At 53.1% G+C, this 20,059-nt stretch overlaps 1 protein-coding gene and 1 pseudogene across 2 annotated transcripts in view; both read left to right on the top strand.

The window, feature by feature from the left end:
• FUT5 (fucosyltransferase 5) overlaps nt 1-20,059 on the top strand; it is a 50,489-nt gene that overhangs the window by 9,007 nt on the left and 21,423 nt on the right. The window lies entirely within an intron of this gene.
• Nucleotides 891-2,761, top strand: LOC107128162 (uncharacterized; annotated as a pseudogene).

The raw sequence follows: 20,059 nt of genomic DNA, 5'->3' as shown, positions 1-20,059 counted from the left end.
TAGCTGGGACTACGGCCACCGCCACTATGCCCAGTTAATTTTTTAAAAATATTTTGCAGCCGGGCCCAGTGGCTCAAGCCTGTAATCCCAGCGCTTTAGGAGGCCGAGACAGGCGGATCACGAGGTCACAAGATCAAGACCATCCTGGCTAACACGGTGAAACCCCGTCTCTACTAAAAAATACAAAAAACTAGCAGGGCGAGGTGGCGGGTGCCTGTAGTCCCAGCTACTCGGGAGGCTGAGGCAGGAGAAAGGCGTAAACCCGGGAGGCGGAGCTTGCAGTGAGCTGAGATCCGGCCACTGCACTCCAGCCTGGACGACAGAGCGAGACTCCATCTCAAAAAAAAAAAAAAAATGTTGTAGGCTGGGCCTGGTGGTTTGAGCCTGTAATCCCAGCACTTTGGGAGGTGGAGGCGGGAGGATTGCTCAAGGCCAGGAGTTTGGAACCAGCCTGGGCAACGCAATGAGACCCTGTCTCTACTAAAAAATTCGTCTTTTTGAGACATAGTCTTGCTCTGTCTCTCAAGCTGGAGGGCAGTGGCAGGATCATGGCTCACTGGAACCTTGACCTCCCTGGCTCATGCGACCCTCTCATCTCAGGCCTCCCTGGTAGCTGGGACTGCAGGTGTGCACCACCACAGCCAGCTAATTGTTTTTATTTTTATTTTTTGTAGCGATAGGATCTCACTGTGATGTGCAGGCTGGTCTCAAACTCCTGGCCTCAAGCAGTCCTCTCACCTCGGCCTCCCAGAGTGCTGGGTTTATAGGCATGAGCCACTGTGCCCAGCCACTGTGTGCAGAGATTCTGGGTCCCTTCTTTTAGCCCCTGCCTCGAACGTCCTCTCTGGAGAGAGCACAGATGTCCACATGTGTTCCAGCCCAAGGTGGGCATGCAGTAGCTCAGAGTCATGTCCACTTCCGGAGCTGGGTGCCTGGGCCTCGGGCTCCCTGAGAAAGGGTGGACACGCCTACCCCGCCCCAGAGGGGCAGGGGTCCTGACACCTGTCCAGGCCCTAACAGAGTCGTTAAAACAAAGGCTCTGGGTTCAAATCCCAGCACTTGATTCTTTCCTTGTTCTGTCCTCAGAGGACGGCAGCTCCCACGCCTCAGCTTTTCCACCTAGTAAATGGGAATCAGGGCCCCTCAGAGATGCCTCACAAAGAAAGACAGTTCCAGCCCCCTGCAGGCATCCCATCCGCTCAAGGGCACCAGCCTCCTCTGTCTCTGCTGCGGCCGGCAGGGGGCAGCGCCCACCGCGGCACGGCCTGTCAGGCAGCGTGGACCCGGGTGGTCATCCCCAGGCCCCCAGCCCCGCGGTGACGACAGGCGTCAGATTCCATCCCTTCCTCCGCACTCGAGTCCTTGTCTGTCCCTCATCCCCCTTCCTTCCCATGCTCCTGCCTGCAGCAGCCAGGTGACAGCTTCTAGGAATAGGCAATATAGCCCCAAATCTCCAGCCAAGGACACCGAAGGCTGGACAGGAGAAAAGACTAGTCCAAGTCCCCACGACGGTCACCCTCAGCCCTGTACCACAGCTGCTTCTGGGACCAGTTCCACGCAGGCCTCCGCTCCCTGTCAGCCCTTCCCCAGCCCTCCAGGCCCATGTGTGGCCCAAACCCTGTACCGGATCTCTCAGCCCTCTTCCACGGATCACACACTCAGCACATCTCTCAGCCCTCTTCCACGGATCACACACTCAGCAGATCTCTCAGCCCTCTTCCACAGATCACACACTCAGCAGATCTCTCAGCCCTCTTCCACGGATCACACACTCAGCAGATCTCTCAGCCCTCTTCCACGGATCACACACTCAGCAGATCTCTCAGCCCTCTTCCACGGATCACACACTCAGCAGATCTCTCAGCCCTCTTCCACGGATCACACACTCAGGCCCGCCCGGGGTGGGGGAACTGGAAATGTAAAGGCAACAAGCCCCTTCGCACCTCCCAGCCCCAGGTGCCCCCGTGTTCAAGGGAGCCGACGGCTCAGACCAGGAGCTGTGCTCGCCGCCTACCCAGCCCATTCCGGGCCAGCTGCCAAGGTTGGCGCAGGCCTGCCAGGCCCCCCCACCCCGCCTGCAGGACAGGCCCCCCAGAATGGAACAGGAAGGGGTGGCCTCTTGCTAGGCTCCAGGGAACCCCAAAGCCCAGGCCCCCTGGCCCATAAACATTTACTAGGTTGTGGACGGCTGATGTCACTCCTGCCCCACACGCAAGAGGGCCCCCGTCTAGAACATCTGCCCCAGCGGGCTCCCTGGGGGGGCTGTGGGGGACCCTTCCGGAGTTCACCCTGAACTTCATGGAGCCCTTCCCAGCCCCAGGCAGTCAGGACTGGAACTGAGGGGCAGAGCCTCCCTGGGGAGCTAGGAGGGCTTCCTAGAGGAGGAAGCAGCACAGCAGAGAGGGCCCAAGGATGAAGAGGCTTTTCCAGGTGTGCCCAGCGGGAGGGTGGTCCAGGCAGAGCACACAGCGACAGTAAAGGCCTGCTGTGAGGGAGAGCAGTGGGCGATCAGGGGCCTCCTGGCCCAGGAGAGGTGCCTGGGGGCTGCGGGGCATGCACTTGCTTCCCAAGAACCCATCTCTGGAGACATCCTCAGCAGAGACAAGGCTCCAAGAACACTGTCCCGGCCCAGCGCCATGGCTCATGCGTGTAATCCCAGCACTTCGGGAGGCCGAGGATGGCGGATCACTTGAGGTCAGGAGTTTGAGACTACACTGGCCGACACGGTGAAACCCTGTCTCTACTAAAAATACAAAAATAAGCCAGGTGTTGTGGCAGGCGCCTGTAATCCCAGCTACTGGGGAGGCTGAGGCAGGAGAATCCCTTGAACCTGGGAGGAGGAGGTTGCAGTGAACCGAGATCACGCCACTGTACTCCAGCCTGGGAGACAGAGTGAGACTTTGTATGATAAATAAATAAATAAATAAATAAATAACGCTGGCCTGGGCTGGCGCTGACCCAGGCCCCGCTGCCGGGGGTCTCTAAGCTCTTGAGTTCACCCCTCACCTCCTTCAGTTCTCAGTTCACAAGCCACCTCCTCCTCTCCCCTCCCAGGCCACCAGCACCCCACACTCATTTGCCTTCTAGTTTTGCCCGTAGCCCGTGCCAGTTTCTAAACCCCGCGTCACCATCACGTGTGTTATTTACGTGTACCTCCTTGAGGACTGGGACGTATCCTGGCTGTTATCTCCTCTGCTTACACCCCGGCACCCAGCCGAGGAACGCAGCAGGGCTAGAGAACTATGCGTGGAACGAATGAATGGATAAACAAATGAATGAATCTCCTGGTCTGCAAAGGGTGGGAGGTTCAGAGGTGGGGCCTGAGAACCACTTAGTGGTGGCTCTGCACCCTGCCTGGCCCTGCTCTGCTGCCTGGGTGGTGTGGGCGCTGGGAGAGGGGTCAGCGTTCTTCTCACTCTCCCCCCGATGAGATGATGGCTGCAGTGGAGTGCGGGAAGGCAGGGCGAGAGAAGCCCTCCAGACCCGGGGGCAAGACTCAGAATTCATTCAACAAACAGTCATGTGCAGTATAACAGCGTTTCGGTCACTGACGGACTGCATGTGTGAAGGGGGTCCCATAAGACTTTTTTTTTTTTCGAGACAGAGTCTCTGTCACCCAGGGGTTGAAGCGATTCTCCTGCCTCAGCCTCCCGAGTACCTGGGATAACAGGTGCGCACCACCATGCTCAGCTAATTTTTTGTTTTTTGTTTTTGTTTTTTTGAGACGGAGTTTCGCTCCGTCACCCAGGCTGGAGTGCAGTGGCAAGATCTCGGCTCACTGCAAGCTCCGTCTCCCGGGTTCAAGTGATTCTCTGCCTCAGCCTCCTGAGTAGCTGGGATTACAGTTGCCCATGACCACGCCCAGCTAATTTTTTTTTTTTTTTTTTTTTTTTGTATTTTTAGTAGAGACGGGGTTTTGTCAAGTTGGCAAGGCTGATCTCGAACTCCTGACCTTAAGTGATCTGCCCTCCTCAGCCTCCCAAAGTGCTGGGATTCCAGGCGTGAGCCACCGTGCTCGGCTCCCATAAGAATTTATACCGTATTTTTACTGTACCTTTTCTGTTTGTGGATGTTTAGAGACAAATACTTGTCGTGTTACAATCGCCTGCTGTATTCAGTACAGTCACACGCTCTGTAGGTTTGTAGCGTGGGAGCAGTAGGCGGTACCATGAAGCCCGGTGTGCAGTACACGCTACCATCTGGGCGTGTGTATGCTAGGATGTTTGCACATGGCAAAATCATCTAATGACGAATTTCTCAGAACATGTACCCATCATGAAGCAGCTACTGACTGTGTGTGTATATATATATTATATATACTTTTTTTTTTTTTAAAGAAAGGGTCTTGGCCAGGTGCAGTGGCTCAACGCCTGTAATCTCAGCTCTTTGGGAGGCCAAGGTCGGCAGACCACTTGAGGTCAGGAGTTCGAGACCAGCCTGGCCAGCACGGCAAAACCCCATCTCTACTAAAAATACAAAAATTAGCCGGGCGTGGTGGCAGGCGCCTGTAATCCCAGCTACTTGGGAGGCTGAAGCAGGAGAATCGCTTGAACCTGAGAGGCAGAGGTTGCAGTGAGCCGAGATTGTGTCACTGCACTCCAGCCTGAGGGAACAGAGCAAGACTCTGTCTCCAAAAATAAATAAATAAACAAATAAATGAAAAGCAGCTAGGCATCGTGGTGTGAGCCTGTAATTCCAGCTACTCAGGAAGCTGAGGCAGGTGAATCGCTTGAACCCAGGAGGTGGAGGTTGCAGTGAGCTGAGATCGAGCCATTGTACTCCAACCTGAGTGACAAGAGCAAAACTCCATCTCAGAAAATAATAATAAGACAGGGTCTTGCCCTGTTGCCCAGATTAGAGTGCAGTGGTAAGGTCATAGCTCACTGAAACCTCAAACTCCTGGGCTCAGATGATCCTCCTGCCTCAGCCTCCCAAGAAGCTGGGACTACAGGCATGCACCAGCACACCTGGCTAATTTCTAAATTGTTTGTAGAGATGGAGTCTCACTGCGTTGCCCAGGCTGGTCTTGAACTGCTGGCCTCAAGTGATCCTCCTGCTTCAGCCTCCCAAAGTGCTGGGATTACAGGCGGGAGTCACCGTGGCCGCTGCAGATCTTGCTTCCACCATAGACAGGCACTTCTGGGCCAAACATTTCCCTTGTCCTGACAAAGACCCCTGGGACCAACACTGGCCCACTAGGGTACCCCCAAAAGAGCTGCTCAAAAAGGGGGCTGGAGCCAGGCGTGGTGGTACACAGCTGTAGTCCCAGCTACTCAGGAGGCTAAGGTGGAGGAATCACTTGAGCCCAGGAGTTTGAGGCTGCAGTGAGCTATGATCCTGCCACTGCACTCCAGCCTGGGTGACAGAGCAAGACCCTGTCTCTAAACCAAGAGGGGCCCAGAGCCCTCAGTGGCTTGGGGGTGCCACGTCCCTGTGCCCACAGGGTCCCCATCAGAGCACAGCGGGAGGAAGAGGGAGTAGACGGGATAGAGATCTTAGGAGAGAGGACCTGACGTTCTCCTGGCTGTGTTCTGGTGGGAGGCTGCAGCCTTAAAGCCTAAAGCCGGTTAGTCATTACTTCAGGGCTCCAGAAGTGGGGGCGGGACTTGCCCCCCGCCCCTTGTCCTACCTGGCTTAGCATCCAAGGCTAGAACCCAATGAAGCCATAGTTCCCTGGTGCCAAATCATCTTGGGCATCCCCTGCGTCCACAAGGGCCACGCAGCCAGTGAGACACTTGGCCCATGGGGAAACTGAGGCACAGGGCTGCCTGGGCCTCCCTCCCTGCGTATCTCTTTTCTAGCCACCCTCCCTCCACTTGCTGTGGTCCTCCTCAGAGCGTGGGCGCTCAGAGGGGCCTCATTTGGCCCCCAGCCCCACCATTGGCGCACACAGGTCCCTGCTCTGAGCCAGCCAAGCCTCCCCTCGGGCTTCCTGGAAAGCTGGGTGGTCGGGCCGAGCTGCAAGGGGCTCTGGCAGTCTTGGCCCTGTCCCTGGCCCCAGCCCAGCCCACATCTCACCTTCCAGGGGTCCCCACTGGGCTCTGAACCCTCGCTGAACCAGAGTAGGAAAGGTGTGAGCCAGGACAAGAGCAGCACTCGGGGGATCCTCGTGGTGGGGCCTGGTGGGGGATTCAGCCCAAACTGAGGGGCAGCAGGCAGAGCGATGGCCTGGCCTGAAATCTACAGCCACCACCCCCGCCACCCTAGCCTTTTAAAACTAATCCAAAGTCTTCTATTTTGTCCATTTTTTTTTTCTCAGCATTCTTTCTAAAATGCATTTTACAATGTATCTTCCTTCTTTTAGAGGTAAAACGGACTCATGCCATAGAATTCGAAAGATTCCAGAGGGCTTTTAGAATAAATACCAGCCGCTCCCCAAGCCCCAGGCCATCCCCAGAGGCCATTAGTCGGTTTCTTGTTTCTCCTTCCAGCCATGCTCCACGGAAACAAGCATGTCTGTATATTTTCTTTTCCCCACAGAAACAACATCACACTCCCCATGCTTTCTTGCAGCTCAGCGTAGTTGCCTCTTAACAATGCACCTTTGATGTCTTTTCTTCGAGTGCAGGACATCCCCCTCTTTTGTAACGACAGTGTAATATTCCATCTGGAGGCTGGACCATTGTTCTGGTGAAATCACACGTCCTGCCCTCCTGTCTTCTGCTACTAGACACCAGGCAGCAGTGAAGAACTTGTAGTATATGTCATTTTTGACCGGGCATGGTGGCTCACGCCTGTAATCCCAGCACTTTGGAAAGCCGAGGCAAGCAGATCATGAGGTCAGGAGTTTGAGACCAGCCTGGCCAACATGGTGAAACCCTGCCTCTACTAAAAATAAAAAAAAAAAATTAGCTGGGCGTGGTGGCACGCACCTGTAGTCCCAGCTACTCAGGAGGCTAAGGCAGGAGAATAACTTGAACCCGGGAGGCGGAGGTTGCAGTGACCCAAGATCACGCAACTGCATTCCAGCCTGCATGACAGAGCAAGACTCCATCTTGGAAAAATAAATAAATAAATAAATAAATAAATAAATAAATGTCATTTCGACATGGATAAATATGCCCACACCTTTCCTGAAAAATGTTTTTAGTTAGTAAACATTATTTTATTTTATTATTATTATCTTTTGGGGGCAGGATCTGGCTCTGTTGCCCAGGCCAGAGTGCCACACTCAAACACAGCTCACTGCAGCCTCAAACTCCTGGGCTCAGTCCTCCAGCCTGTAGCTAGGACTACAGGCATGCACCACCGTGCCTGGCTAATTTTTAAATTATTTGTAGAGATGGTCTCCCTATGTTGTCCAAGCTGGTCTCAAATTCCTGGACTCAAGCCAGTCTCCTGCCTCTGTCTCCCAAAGTGCTGGGATAAAATAAGCCACCACACACAGCTGATTTTATCTTTTTATAGAGACAGTGTCTCGCTCTGTCACCCAGGTTGCAGTTCAGAGGTGCAGTCCAGCTCACTGCAGCCTCAAACTCCTGGGCTCGAGCGATTCTCCCTCCTCAGCCTCCTGAGCAGCTGGGACTACAGGCGTGCACCACCACGTCCAACTAATTTTTTCATCTTTTTGAAGAGACGAGGTCTCGCTGTGTTGCCCACACATATTATCAATATCTTGCATTAGTGTGAGACATTTATTAGAACTGATACATCAGTATTAATTAATGAAAGTTCAGGTCGGGCACAGTGGCTCATGCCTGTAATCCCAGCACTTTGGGAGGCCGAGGTGGGTGGATCACCTGAGGTCAGGAGTTTGAGACCAGCCTGGGCAACATGGTGAAACCTCATCTCTACTAAAAATCCAAAAAAATTAGCCGGGCGAGGTGGCGGGCGCCTGTAGTCCCAGCTACTCGGGAGGCTGAGGCAGGAGAATGGCGTGAACCCGGGAGGCGGAGCTTGCAGTGAGCCGAGATCGCGCCACTGCACTCCAGCCTGGGCGACAGAGCGAGACTCCGTCTCAAAAAAAAAAAAAAAAAAAATACACTGTGCTCTGCCCGTTCATCCCTTCCCCTTCCAAGTCCCTGACAACTACTGACCTTTTTACCGTCTCCATAGTTTTCCTCTTTCTGGAATATTCTGTAGCTAGAATCACACAGTGTGTCACCTTTTCAGATGGACTTCTTTCACTCAGTAGTATGCATTGAAGGGCTGGGCGCGGTGGCTCACGCCTGTAATCCCAGCACTTTGGGAGGCCAAGGCAGGCGGATCACCTGAAGTCAGGAGTTCGAGACCAGCCTGGCCAAGATGACAAAACCCCGTCTCTACTGAAAATACAAAAAATTAGCCAGGCGTGGTGGTGGATGCCTGTAATCTCGGCTACTTGGGAGGGTGAGGCAGGAGAATCGCTTGAACCCGGGGAGTGGGGGAGAGGTTGCAGTGAGCAAAATCGTGCCACTGCACTCCAGCCTGGGCAACAAGAGTGAAACTCCGTCTCAAAAAAAAAAAAAAAAAATGCATTTAAGGTTCCTCTATGTCTTTTCATGACTTGACAGCTCATTTCTTATATATATATTTTTAGACGGAGTCTTGCTCTGTCACCCAGGCTGGAGTGCAGTGGCGCGATCTCGGCGCACTGCAACCTCTGCCTCTTGGGTTCAAGCGATTCTTCTGCCTCCTGAGTAGCTGGGACTACAGGCTTGTGCCACCACGCCCAGCTAATTTTTGTATTTTTAGTAGAGACAGGGTTTCACTATGTTGGCCAGTCTGGTCTCGAACTCCTGACCTCAGGTGATTCGCCCGCCTCTGCCTCCCAAAGTGCTGGGATTAGAGCCATGTGCCACTGCGCCCAGCCTGAATAGTATTTTATCGTCTGAACACCCCTGTTCTCCTGCCAAAGGACACCTTGGCTGCTTCCAAGTCTTGGCAATGGTGAATAACGCTGCTGTAGACATCTGTGTACAGGTTTTTGTGTGGATGTTCGGTTTTAACTCCTTTGGGTAAATACCTAGGAGTGCCATTTCTAGGTCGCATCATAAGAGTGTGTTTAGTTTTACAGGAAACTGCCAAACTGTTCCAAAGTGGCTGTGCCATTCTGCATTCCCACCGGCAATGAGTGACACTTTCTGTTGCTCCCTGTCTTCAGGGGTTGGTGGCATTTGGGGTTGGTGTTGGCAGTGCTTTGGATTTGGCCATTCTAATAGGTGTGTAGGGACATTTTTTTTTTTTTCTTTTTTGAGGCAGAGTCTCACTCTGTTGACTAGGCTAGAGTGCAATGGCGTGATCTCGGCTCACTGCAACCTCCACCTCCTGGGTTCAAGCGATTCTCCCGCCTTAGCCTCCTGAGTAGCTGGGACTACAGGTGCGTGCCACCATGCCCAGTTAATTTTTGTATTTTTAGTACAGACGGGGTTTCGCCATGTTGGCCAGGATGGTCTCAATCTCTTGACCTCGTGATTTGCCCACCTCGGCCTCCCAAAGGGCTGGAATTACAGGTGTGAGCCACAGCACCCGGTCTTGTCTGTTTTTTTAAGAGACAGGAGCTCCCTCTGTCACCCAGGCTGGAGTGCAGTGGAGCATCATAGCTCACTGCAGCCTCCAACACCTGGGCCCAAGCGATCCTCCCACCTCGGCCGCCCAAGTTACCTGGACGACAGGTGTGCACCATCACACCCTGATTTTTTTTATTTTGAGAGCTGGGGTTTCCCCATCTTGCCCAGGCTGATCACCTACTGCTGGGCTCATGTTATCCACCTGCCTCAGCCTCCCAAAAGTGCAGTGATTACAGGTGTGAGCTACTGCACTCAGCCAATTTGCCTAAAATTTTAAATAAACACCCGCTGCCCCTCCTCTGTGTTCCCAAGCACAGTTCCAGAAACTTCTGTACATAATTTCTTTGCCATCTCAGTGCAATTTGGGTTACGATGGGGGTGCTGGTGTCTCATTTTTACAGATGGGGAAAACAAGGCTCAGAGAGGCATAGCTACTTACCCAGGGTCACATAGCAAATGGGGGCCAAGTCGGGGCAGCTGTGACTGACACCGGAGCATATCTGTCCATTGTGAGCTGGACCTTACCCAAGACAGACTGAGTCCCCACTCCCAAGACTCACAGCCCAGTGGTGGAGACAACACATGACTGAGCAGTCACAACTCGGGCCGAGCAGGGTGTGATGAGGTCACACAGGCAGATGGGGACCCAGAGGAGGGACCTGACCCAGCCAGGTTGAGGATGCTTCCAGGGGAAGGGGGCTTGCCAGGAAGGGAAAAGAGTTGCCCAGGAGAGAGGGACATCATGTGTGACAGCTCAGAGGAGAGACAGAAAGGAGAGTGGCTAAGAGCACAGAAAGTCCGAGGTTCTAGATCCTTCTCTGGGTGTCAGTTTCCACTCCTTAGCCGTGAGCCACTCTCTTGACCAAGCCTGGCACATGGGGAGCCGGACAGTCAAGGCTGGGGCATCCATCCTACCCCTGCCTGGGGTATGGGGAGGCAGGAGTGCCAGAGCAGCCCCCACTGCGTCTGGGGGGCCCAGCAGGACTCCGTCCAGGTGGAGACTGGGAGGGGTGAAGGCGTTCAGAGGTGCTTCCCTGGACTCCTGCCTCGACAGGAAAGGAAATGGCAGGGTGGGGGTGGCAGAAGTCTATTTCCCGCCCCTGCCTCAAATTGGACGCTTCCTGCCCTAGGCCAGCTCCTTGGTGAGCCGGGACCCCCTTCCCACCCGTTACTGCCTCTCTAATGGGGGCCTCAACCCATTAGTGAGGCCGCCCACTGAGAGCCTGGGAGTCCCAGGTGCTCCCAGCCCGCACTCCCCCTGCCGAGTGACGACCGTTAAAGATGAATAATGAGCCCGGCAGGAGGGACCTGGGAGGTGGTGAGGGGCTGGCCCAGGGGGTGGGGGCCAGGGAGGCCCCAAAGCCTCCTCCATCTGGCTGGTCCCGGAGGCACCTGGGAAGCCCATCAGGAAGGCGTTGAGTCCTGGAAGCCACCTGAGCGCCTGGTGTGGCTCTGGTTTCACCTCCTTACTGCCTGCCTTTGCTTCTGTCACCTGCCCTTACAGGGACCCCCCCCGCCGAGCCCCCACCCAGCTGAAGTCATCAGAGTTAGCAAATAAAAATCCAAGATATCCAGTTAAGTTTGGATTTCAGATAGATAATGAATCACGGCTTGGCATAAGTATATCCCATGCAGTTCTTTTATAGCATCATTCATATCATTCATTCCTTTTTTTTTTTTTTTTTTTTGAGATGGAGTTTTGCTCTGTTGCCCAGGCTGGAGTCCAGTGGTGTGATCCTGGCTCACTGCAACCTCCGCCTCCCAGGTTCAAGCAATTCTCGTGCCTCAGCCTCCCTAGTAGCTGAGACTACAGGCGTGCACCCCCACATTCGAGTAACTTTTTTGGTAAAGAAAGAGTTTTGCTATGTCGCCCAGGCTGGTCTCGAACTCCTGGGCTCAAGGGATCCTCCTGCCTCAGCCTCCCAAAGTGCTGGGATTATAGGCATGTGCAACTGCACTGGTCTGGAGTGGATTTTTTCTTTAATTTTTTTTTTTACAACTTTTTTGAGACAGAGTCTCGCTCTGTCTCCCAGGCTGGAGTGCAGTGGCACAATCTCGGCTCACTGCAACCTCTGCCTCCCGGGTTCAAGTGATTCTCCTGCTTCAGCCTCCTGAGTAGCTGGGATTACAGACGTGCGCCACCATGCCCGGCTAATTTTTGTGGAGTGGATGTATTTTAATATCTCACCATCTGCATGAGGTTTCCACAGCCCACCAGCCCTGTCCCTGCCCCCTCTTTGACCCTTCCCTGGCTCTATGAGGGTGTTTGAGGTCCCCAGCGGGTCGCTGGCACAGCAGGCATCTCTTGGAATTTGCACAAAACGACTCAAAGTTACTGTAACTCTGGAAACCTCTGGAGAGGTCCCTAGGGGAGAGTGGTCCCTAGGCATGAGTCCCTAGGGGTCGCATGCCCACCTCCCCCAAGGACTCATCACTCAGGGCCTCTTTCATCTCCCCTGGCTTTCAGGGAGGCCTCCAGGTGAGAACACACTCCCTGAATCCCGGGTTCGAGTCCTGGTTCTGCTGCTTGAGAGTTGTGTGGCTATAAGCCTCCCTCTTTCTCGGTGCCTTAGTTTCCTCGCCTGTAAAATGGGGATGAATCACAATGCCATTACTGATAGCAGCTGTCCGGGTTGTTGAGAAGACCAAGTGCATTGATTTCTTCAAGGAGCTTGGTCCGGCACACAGTGCTCACTGAAGTGATGGCCGGGGCCCCAGCCTCCCTCCTGGCCCAGGGGGAGGGGCCGAGCGGGAAGTGGAGGTTAATTTTAGCCCTGATGACACCCACTGGCCGCCTGCCTTGTCCAAACATCCCCAGCCAGGCATGAGGTTCAAAGCATCCCCCCACCCCCTGCCTCTGACATCCAAGGAGCCTGTTTATTCGTTCTCGTCTGCGGCAGCATTCTTTGCCTGCCTGCGCCTGCACCCCGGCCTCTTCCATCTCCAGCCCTGAGAGGTCCCGCCTTGTGTCACTGAGGGTGAGGACCACCTCACCTGCAGGTCCCCCTGAGACAGGCTGTAATCCCTGGGGTGGTCGGTGAGGGCTGGGGAAGGGGCAGGGGGAGGGTCGTTCCTGCCCCAAAGTCCAAAGATCCTCAGTCTTCGTTTGTAATTCTCCAAGTAAGAGTTCAAGCTTCCGTCACAGACAAGGATGTTTATTCAGCACCTGTCGACTGAGTGCCTACTGGGTGCCAGGTCATGCTGGGGACCCAAGCCCTGCCCCATGAGCCAGACAGTCTGGGGAAGACACTGACAAACCAAGAAATAAACAGGATAATATTTCTTTTTGAGACGGAGTTTCACTCTTGTTGCCCAGGCTGGAGTGCAATGGCGCAATCTCAGCTCACCGCAACCTCCACCTCCCGGGTTCAAGCGATTCTCCTGCCTCAGCCTCCTGAGTAGCTGGGATTATAGGCACCCACCACCACGCCTGCCTAATTTTGTATTTTTAGTAGAGACGGGGTTTCTCCATGTTGCGGGGAGTGTATGCAGACGCCACCTTGGGAAGAGATGCGCCAGAATTTGCAGTCCTCTCTGTCCCTGTTGGCGTTCCCTGGAGGGTAGAAAATTTCCTCTACCCAGACTCTCAGAATGTTCCAAAGACCTGAACTGGTCTCAAACTCCCGACTGCAGGTAATCCACCTGCCTTGGCCTCCCAAAGTGCTGGGATTACAGGCCTGAGCCACCGCGCCTGGCGTGTTGTTTTTTTTTTTTTTTCCTGAGACAAAGTCTCTGTTGGTGCCCAGGCTGGAGTGCAGTGGCGCGATCTCGGCTCACTGCAACCTGCGCCTCCCAGGTTCATGCAATTCTTGAGCTTCGGCCTCCCAAGTAGCTGGGATTACAGGCGCCCACCACCACGCCCAGCTAATTTTTGTGTTTTGAGTAGAGACAGGGTTTCACTGTGTTGGCCAGACTGGTCTCAAACTCCTTACCTCATGATACACCCACCTCGGCCTCCCAAAGTGCTGGGATTACAGGAGTGAGCCCCTGTGCCCGGCCTATTTACTTTTACTTATTTATTTATTGACTGAGTGAGTGAGTGAGACAGTTTTGCTCTGTTGCCCAGACTGGAGAGCAGTGGTGTGATCTCAGCTCACCGCAACCTCCAATTCCCAGGTTCAAGTAATTCTCCTGCCTCATCCTCGTGAGTAGCTGGGATTACAGGCGCCCACCACGCTCGGCTCATTTTTTGTAAGGCTCTGCCCTTGTTCTGAAGTCAAATCTCAGCACTGTCACCCTCTGGGAGGGGGCGTGACCAGGAGCTACAGCTGGGCTTAGGGCCTGAGTGGCTGCAGGTGGATACCAAGTGTAAATTGAGGTCTCTGGAATATTCTGAGAGTCTGGGTAGGGGAACATTTCTACTCTCCAGAGAACGCCAACAGGGACAGAGCGGACCGTAAATCCTGGTGCAACTTCCCAAGGTGGGTGGCATCTCCCTACACTCCCTTCAGGTCTGGCCCGGGTAACCAGGTCGCTGGCTCTAATTTTTTACTGGCTGTAATTTTTGTCGTTGGAGAGACAGGTGTCTTAGAAACCTTGAAAACATCACCTAAAAACAAACCAAGAAAATTATGCTTTTCAGCCAGGCGCTGTGGCTCACTCCTGTAATCCCAGCACTTTGGAAGGCAGAGACAGGCTGATCATGAGGTCGGGAGATCGAGACCATCCTGGCTAATACCGTGAAACCCCGTCTCTACTAAAAATACAAAAAATTAGCCAGGCGTGGTGATGCGCGCCTGTAATTCCAGCTACTCGGGAGGCTGACAGGAGAATCACTTGAACCCAGGAGGCGGAGGTTGTAGTGAGCCGAGATTGTGCCACTGTACTCCAGCCTGGGTGGGTGACAGAACGAGACTCTGAAGAAAAAAAAAAAGAAAAGAAAAGAAAATTATGCTTTTTTCCAACAGACCTTCTAACCATTTCCGTTCTCCGAAATACCTCCATTGGGCCGGGTGCGGTGGCTCACACCTATAATCCTAGCACTTTGGGAGGCGGAGGAGGGCGGATCACTTGACATCAGGAGTTCCAGAGCAGCCTGGCCAACATGGTGAAACACCATCTCTACTTAAAATACAAAAATTAGCTGGGCATGGTGGCGGGCATCTGTAATCCCAGCTACTCGGGAGGCTGAGGCATGAGAATCGCTTGAACTCAGTAGGGGGAGGTTGTGGTGAGCCGAGATCGCACCACTGCCCTCCAGCCTGGGCGACAGAGCAAGACTCAGTCTCAAAAACAAACAAACAAAAAAGAAAATACCTCCATTAGCTTTTCTGATTCTAAAATTGCCACTCGTACACTTCACAAAACCTTTCCAGAATGAGAGGCCCCTTTGTTCCCTGGCCCCGTGTATTCCCTGGAATTTTCTCTCTCTGGGCAGGGAGGTAAATGCTATTGTTTTTTCACACATGAGGTTTTGCAGTGGGCTTTATTTCCACTCCACAATAGATGGCCCCACAGCTTTTATTTCTAGAAATTGGAAAATGAAGCGTGTCCAGCACCCGCCTCTTCACCCACCACAGGCTGAAATTTAAGCTGCATGAACCCGGCTGGGCCTGGGTACCAGGGTTGGGCAGACCCCAGCATGTTGGTGCCAGGGGGCCCGGGGGTGAGGCCAGGGTAAGGTTTCTAGGGGTGCCAGGTTTCTGTCACCGTCACCTGGGGCTTCCCCCACTACCTGTCTGTTTAGGGGCCCTAGCACCATGTAGATGAGCAGGGAGAGGCCGAGTTCTTTAAAGTATTACAGGAGGGGAAACCAAGGCCCACAGAAGGCCAGGGATCCAGGCCAAACATTCCAGCCTGTAGAGGGGGTATGCAGAGACCCTGCGGATGGTGGGAGGATCAGCGTGACCTTCCAGGTTACCTCAGCCTCCTGAGGAAGGTGCCAGCAGTGGCTCTACTCTACAGAGGAGGTGGCTGACGCCCAGAGAAGTTGAGGAACTCACCCAAGGCCACACAGCTGCCAGAGATGAAAGTCTTTTTTCTGAAGATCTCAGATCAAGAGCTCCAAAGTCAGGCAAGTCCCCCATAGAGCCCTGCTCCACCACTTAGGGGCTGCAAGTGGCTTCTGACTGTAAATGAGGACTTCTGGAACATTCCAGAACATTCTGGAACATTGTACTATTGGGAGAAATTGCTGTTCTCTGGAGAATGCCAAGGGGGACCTGGTGGTGGAGGGTGGTGGTGACTCCCAGGTGCTATCTGAACCTCAATTTCCCCATCTGTACAGTGGACATGCAGAGGTGCTTGTGATGGCTCCCCCAGGCCCAGGTGGGAGGGTGGAGGGGCACAGGGTGGGGAAGGTGTGGAGGCCTAAAGAGTCTCTGCCAAGCCCCCTGGTGACCCTGGGCCTGAGCCAGCCTTGCTGGGCCCATCACTCACCTGCCACCTACACCACACACCTGGGTCCCTCTCCCTACCGCCTGGCTGCAAGCCAGGGGTCCCGGGAGGGGGACGGGGCCCTCGGGAGGCCAGGCCAGGGCTTCCTAACAGGGTAGTGTGGGACCAGTCCCCTGGGGGTAAGGAGTTGGAGTGGGAGCAGGCTGCTCTGTCCCCTGACACCCCTGGAGCCCCCATGGTCGCCGCCTCTACCTGAACTGATGTCAGAATCAGCATCTCCCTTTCTCAACTTGTCTTTCTCTCCCTCTGGAATTTCCTCTGAGGCTTAGAGGGATGTGGAAACCCTCCTTGGGCTCCACGAGGGCAGAAGCCTAGCCACCTGGCCAACATTGGGGGACTCTGACCTGCCCCCTCTGGAACCGCAGCACTGCCCTCAAACCCCTATTGCCTCCCGGTATGCCCCGGATCTCACGTGTGGTTCATGGCACACCCAGCCCAGCCCGTGGGGCCTTCCCCTCCTCCTGAGTGGCAGCTGCCCTTGGCTCCCAGCCCTTAGGCCCCAAGGGGAGAGAAATTTCCAGCAGGCTGACAGCTTTATCACCCACCCAGCCCAGGCTGAGGGAGGAGCTGGGGTGTCCAGTGAAGGCCAGGACCCCAACAAGGGGCACAGATGGCCTCACCGCACCCCCCCAAGCAAGTCTCAGCTCATCTGAGCCAGAGGGAAGGGATCCTCATGGCCTGAGCCTAGGATCAGGGGCATAGGGGTGGCTGGAGGAGCCAGTAGAAGGGACTGATCTGGCTGGGAGGGCAGGAGAACCTCTACCTGGGGAGGCTGTTTTCACTGAGCCCTGAAGGATGACTGGGAATTAAGCAGGAGGCATGGGGCAGAGAGTACAGCTGTCCAACTGGAGCCAGCCTGGTGCGTTTGAGACTCCCGGTGACTTGAGTAATGAGCGCCCTCTCTCAGGACCTCAGTCTTCATATCCACAGGACAGCTGTGTGGGACGGAAGTCTTGGCTGGTCCAGGCTTGACTGGGGCTCCGGGACAAAGTGACACCAAGACTGACAGCCCCATGAGTTATGTTTTTTGGTTTTTTGTTTTTTTTTTTTTTTGAGATGGAGTCTCACTCTGTCACCCAGGCTGGAGTGCAGTGGCCCAGTCTTGGCTCACTGCAAACCTCCGCCTCCTGGGTTCAAGCGATTCTCCTGCCTCAGCCTCCCGAGTAGCTGGGACTACAGGTGTGTGCCAGCACACCTGGCTAATTTTTGTATTTTTAGTAGAGACGGGGTTTCACCGTGTTGGCCAGGCTGGTCTCGAACTCCTGACCTCAGGTCATCCGCTCACCTCAGCCTCCCAAAGTGCTGGGATTACAGGTGTGAGCCACCGCGCCTGGCCTCCCTGAGTTATGTTTTAATCAGTCACAGACACTGGGCGCAGTGGCTCACGCCTGTAATCCCAGCACTTTGGGAGGCCGAGGCAGGTGGATCACCTGAGGTCGGGAGTTCGAGACCAGCCTGACCAACATGGTGAAACCCCGTCTCTACTAAAAATACAAAATTAGCTGGGTGTGGTGGCCTGTAATCCCAGCTGCTGGGGAGACTGAGGCAGGAGAATTGCTTGAACCCAGGAGGCAGAGGTTGTGGTGAGCCAGAGATCGCGCCATTGCACTCCAGCCTGGGCAACAAGAGCAAAACTCCATCTAAAAAAAAAAAAAAAAATCAGTCACAGACAATGCCCCCGGTGAGGACATGAACAGCCAGCAGCCCCTAGTTGCAGGCTGGGGTCTTTCTGGTGCTGTATGTAGTGGGATGGAGGAGGGGATGGAAGGTTCTGGCTGATTTGTCAACCCAGGAGGAATTAGGCATTCTTTTTTGGAGGGGATGGAACCTCTGTCACCCAGGTTGGAGTACAGTGGCGCCATCTTGGCTCACTGCAACCTCCACCTCCTGGATGCAAGCAATTCTGTGACCTCAGCCTCCTGAGTAGCTGGGATTACACCACGCCCGGCTAATTTGTTTAATTTTTAGTAGAGACAGGGTTTCACCATATTGGCCAGGCTGGTCTCGAGCTGCCGACCTCAGGTGATCCACCTGCCTCAGCCTCTCAAAGTGGTGGGATTACAGGCGTGAGCCACCGTGCCTGGCCTGGGCATTCTTTTTCTAGAAAAAAATAACTTGGGTTCAACTTAGGTGGGACCTCAGCCCTGACCACCCCTGAATCACCCATTTCCCCCAATCTACCCTTCTTTTTTTTTTTTTTGAGATGGAGTCTCTGTCGCCCAGGCTGGAGTGCAGTGGTGTGATCTCAGCTCACTGCAAGCTCCGCCTCCCAGGTTTACGCCGTTCTCCTGCCTCAGCCTCCGGAGTAGCTGGGACTACAGGCGCCTGCTGATCAAATTATTGGATCAATTGTAAATGTTAGTTCGCTTTGGCTTGTGTGGTCTCAGCATGGATTATTCGGAGGTTTAGTTGTGCTCCGAGGTCACCCCAACCGAAATTTTTAATGCAGGCGTAGAGATTTAAAAATCCGTAGGTTTGTATGGTTCTTGGTTGCATTAATAAATTAAAGCTCCATAGGGTCTTCTCGTCTTATTATTTTATGTCCGCCTCTTCACGGACAGGTCAATTTCACTGGTTGAAAGTAAGAGACAGTTAAACCCTCGTGTTGCCATTCATGCGAGTCCCTATTTAAAGAACAAGTGATTATGCTACCTTTGCACGGTCAGGGTACCGCGGCCGTTAAACGTGTGTCACTGGGCAGGCAGTGCCTCTAATACTAGTAATGCTAGAGGTGATGTTTTTGGTAAACAGGCGGGGGTTAAGTTTGCCGAGTTCCTTTTACTTTTTTTAACCTTTCCTTGAAAGCATGCCTGTGTTGGATTAACAGTGAAAGTAGTATGGGCTTGTTTATGTTTATCAATACTGGGCTGTTAAGTATCGGTGAGGCTTTCGGTCTGATTTAGGCTTATGCGGTGGAGAGAGTATTCATGTTACTTATACTAGCATTATTGCTTCTATAGGATGATAGATTAATCCAATGTAGTGTGAGGAGTTCAGTTATGTGTTTGGGGTTTTTTGAGTAGTTGATGTTGAGCTTGAACGCTTTCTTAATTGATGGCTGCTTTTAGGCCAACTATGGTAATTGGGGGTTTTTACTCTCTATATAAGGTTTTTTCCTAATGTCTAAAGAGCTGTCCCTCTTTAGACTAACAATTAAGTTTACAGGGGGATTAAGTGATTCTGTAGGTAGACTTAAGGCTGAACTAAGATTCTATCTTGGATAACCAGCTATCACCAGGCTCGGTAGGCTTGTCACCTCTACCCAGAAATCTTCCCACTATTTTGCCACATAGACGGGTGCGCTCTTTTAGCTGTTTTTGGGTAGCTCGTCTGGTTTCGGGGAAATTTGGCTTTAGTTCTCTTTGTGAAATTATTTCTAGCTAATTCATTATGCGAAAGGTACGGGGGTTAATCCTTGCTATTTTGTGCTTGGGTGATTTTTTATCTTTCCCTTACGGTACTGTATCTATAGCGCTGGGTTAAAATTTCTATCGCCTATACTTTATGTAGGTGAATGGTTTGGTATATATTGACTTGATGTTAGTATTGATTATATTTGGAGCTAGTGTTAGCTCAAGGTAGTCAAGCGGTGTTGAGATTTTCTGGGTGTAAGCCAGATGCTTTATGTTAAGCTATACCTTGATTTATCCAAGTGCACCTTCCAGTACACTTACCGTGTTACGACTTTTCCCCTCTATATAAATATTAGGGCGTTTAGTTAAGATGTTCCTTAAGTATATTTGAGGGGAGTGACGGGCGGTGTGTGCGCGCTTTATGGCCTGGTTCAATTAAGCACTCTATTAATTTACTGCTAAATCCTCCTTGGACTCTTAGGTTTCATAAGAGTTATCGTAGGGTTTTCTGAGGTAGAAAATGTAGCCCATTTTTTGCCATCTCATAGGTTACACCTTGACCTAACGTTTTTGCGGGGAGGGCATTTGCGCTCACTTCGTGACCTTCATCAGGGTTTGCTGAAGATGGCGGTATACAGACTGAGCAAGAGAGGGTGGGGTGGATCGGGGCTTATCGATTACAGAACAGGCTCCTCTAGGGGGATGTGAAGCACCGCCAAGTCCTTTGAGTTTTAAGCTGTTGCTTGTAGTATTCTGGCGAGTAGTTTTGTTTTAACTATTGAGGTTTAAGGCTAAGCATAGTGGGGTATCTAATCCCAGTTT

Source organism: Macaca fascicularis, chromosome 19 (genome assembly GCF_037993035.2).
Source record: "Macaca fascicularis isolate 582-1 chromosome 19, T2T-MFA8v1.1".
NCBI lineage: Eukaryota > Metazoa > Chordata > Mammalia > Primates > Cercopithecidae > Macaca > Macaca fascicularis.
Note: the sequence above shows the minus strand (reverse complement) of the source record. Positions and strands in the feature narration are given on the sequence as shown.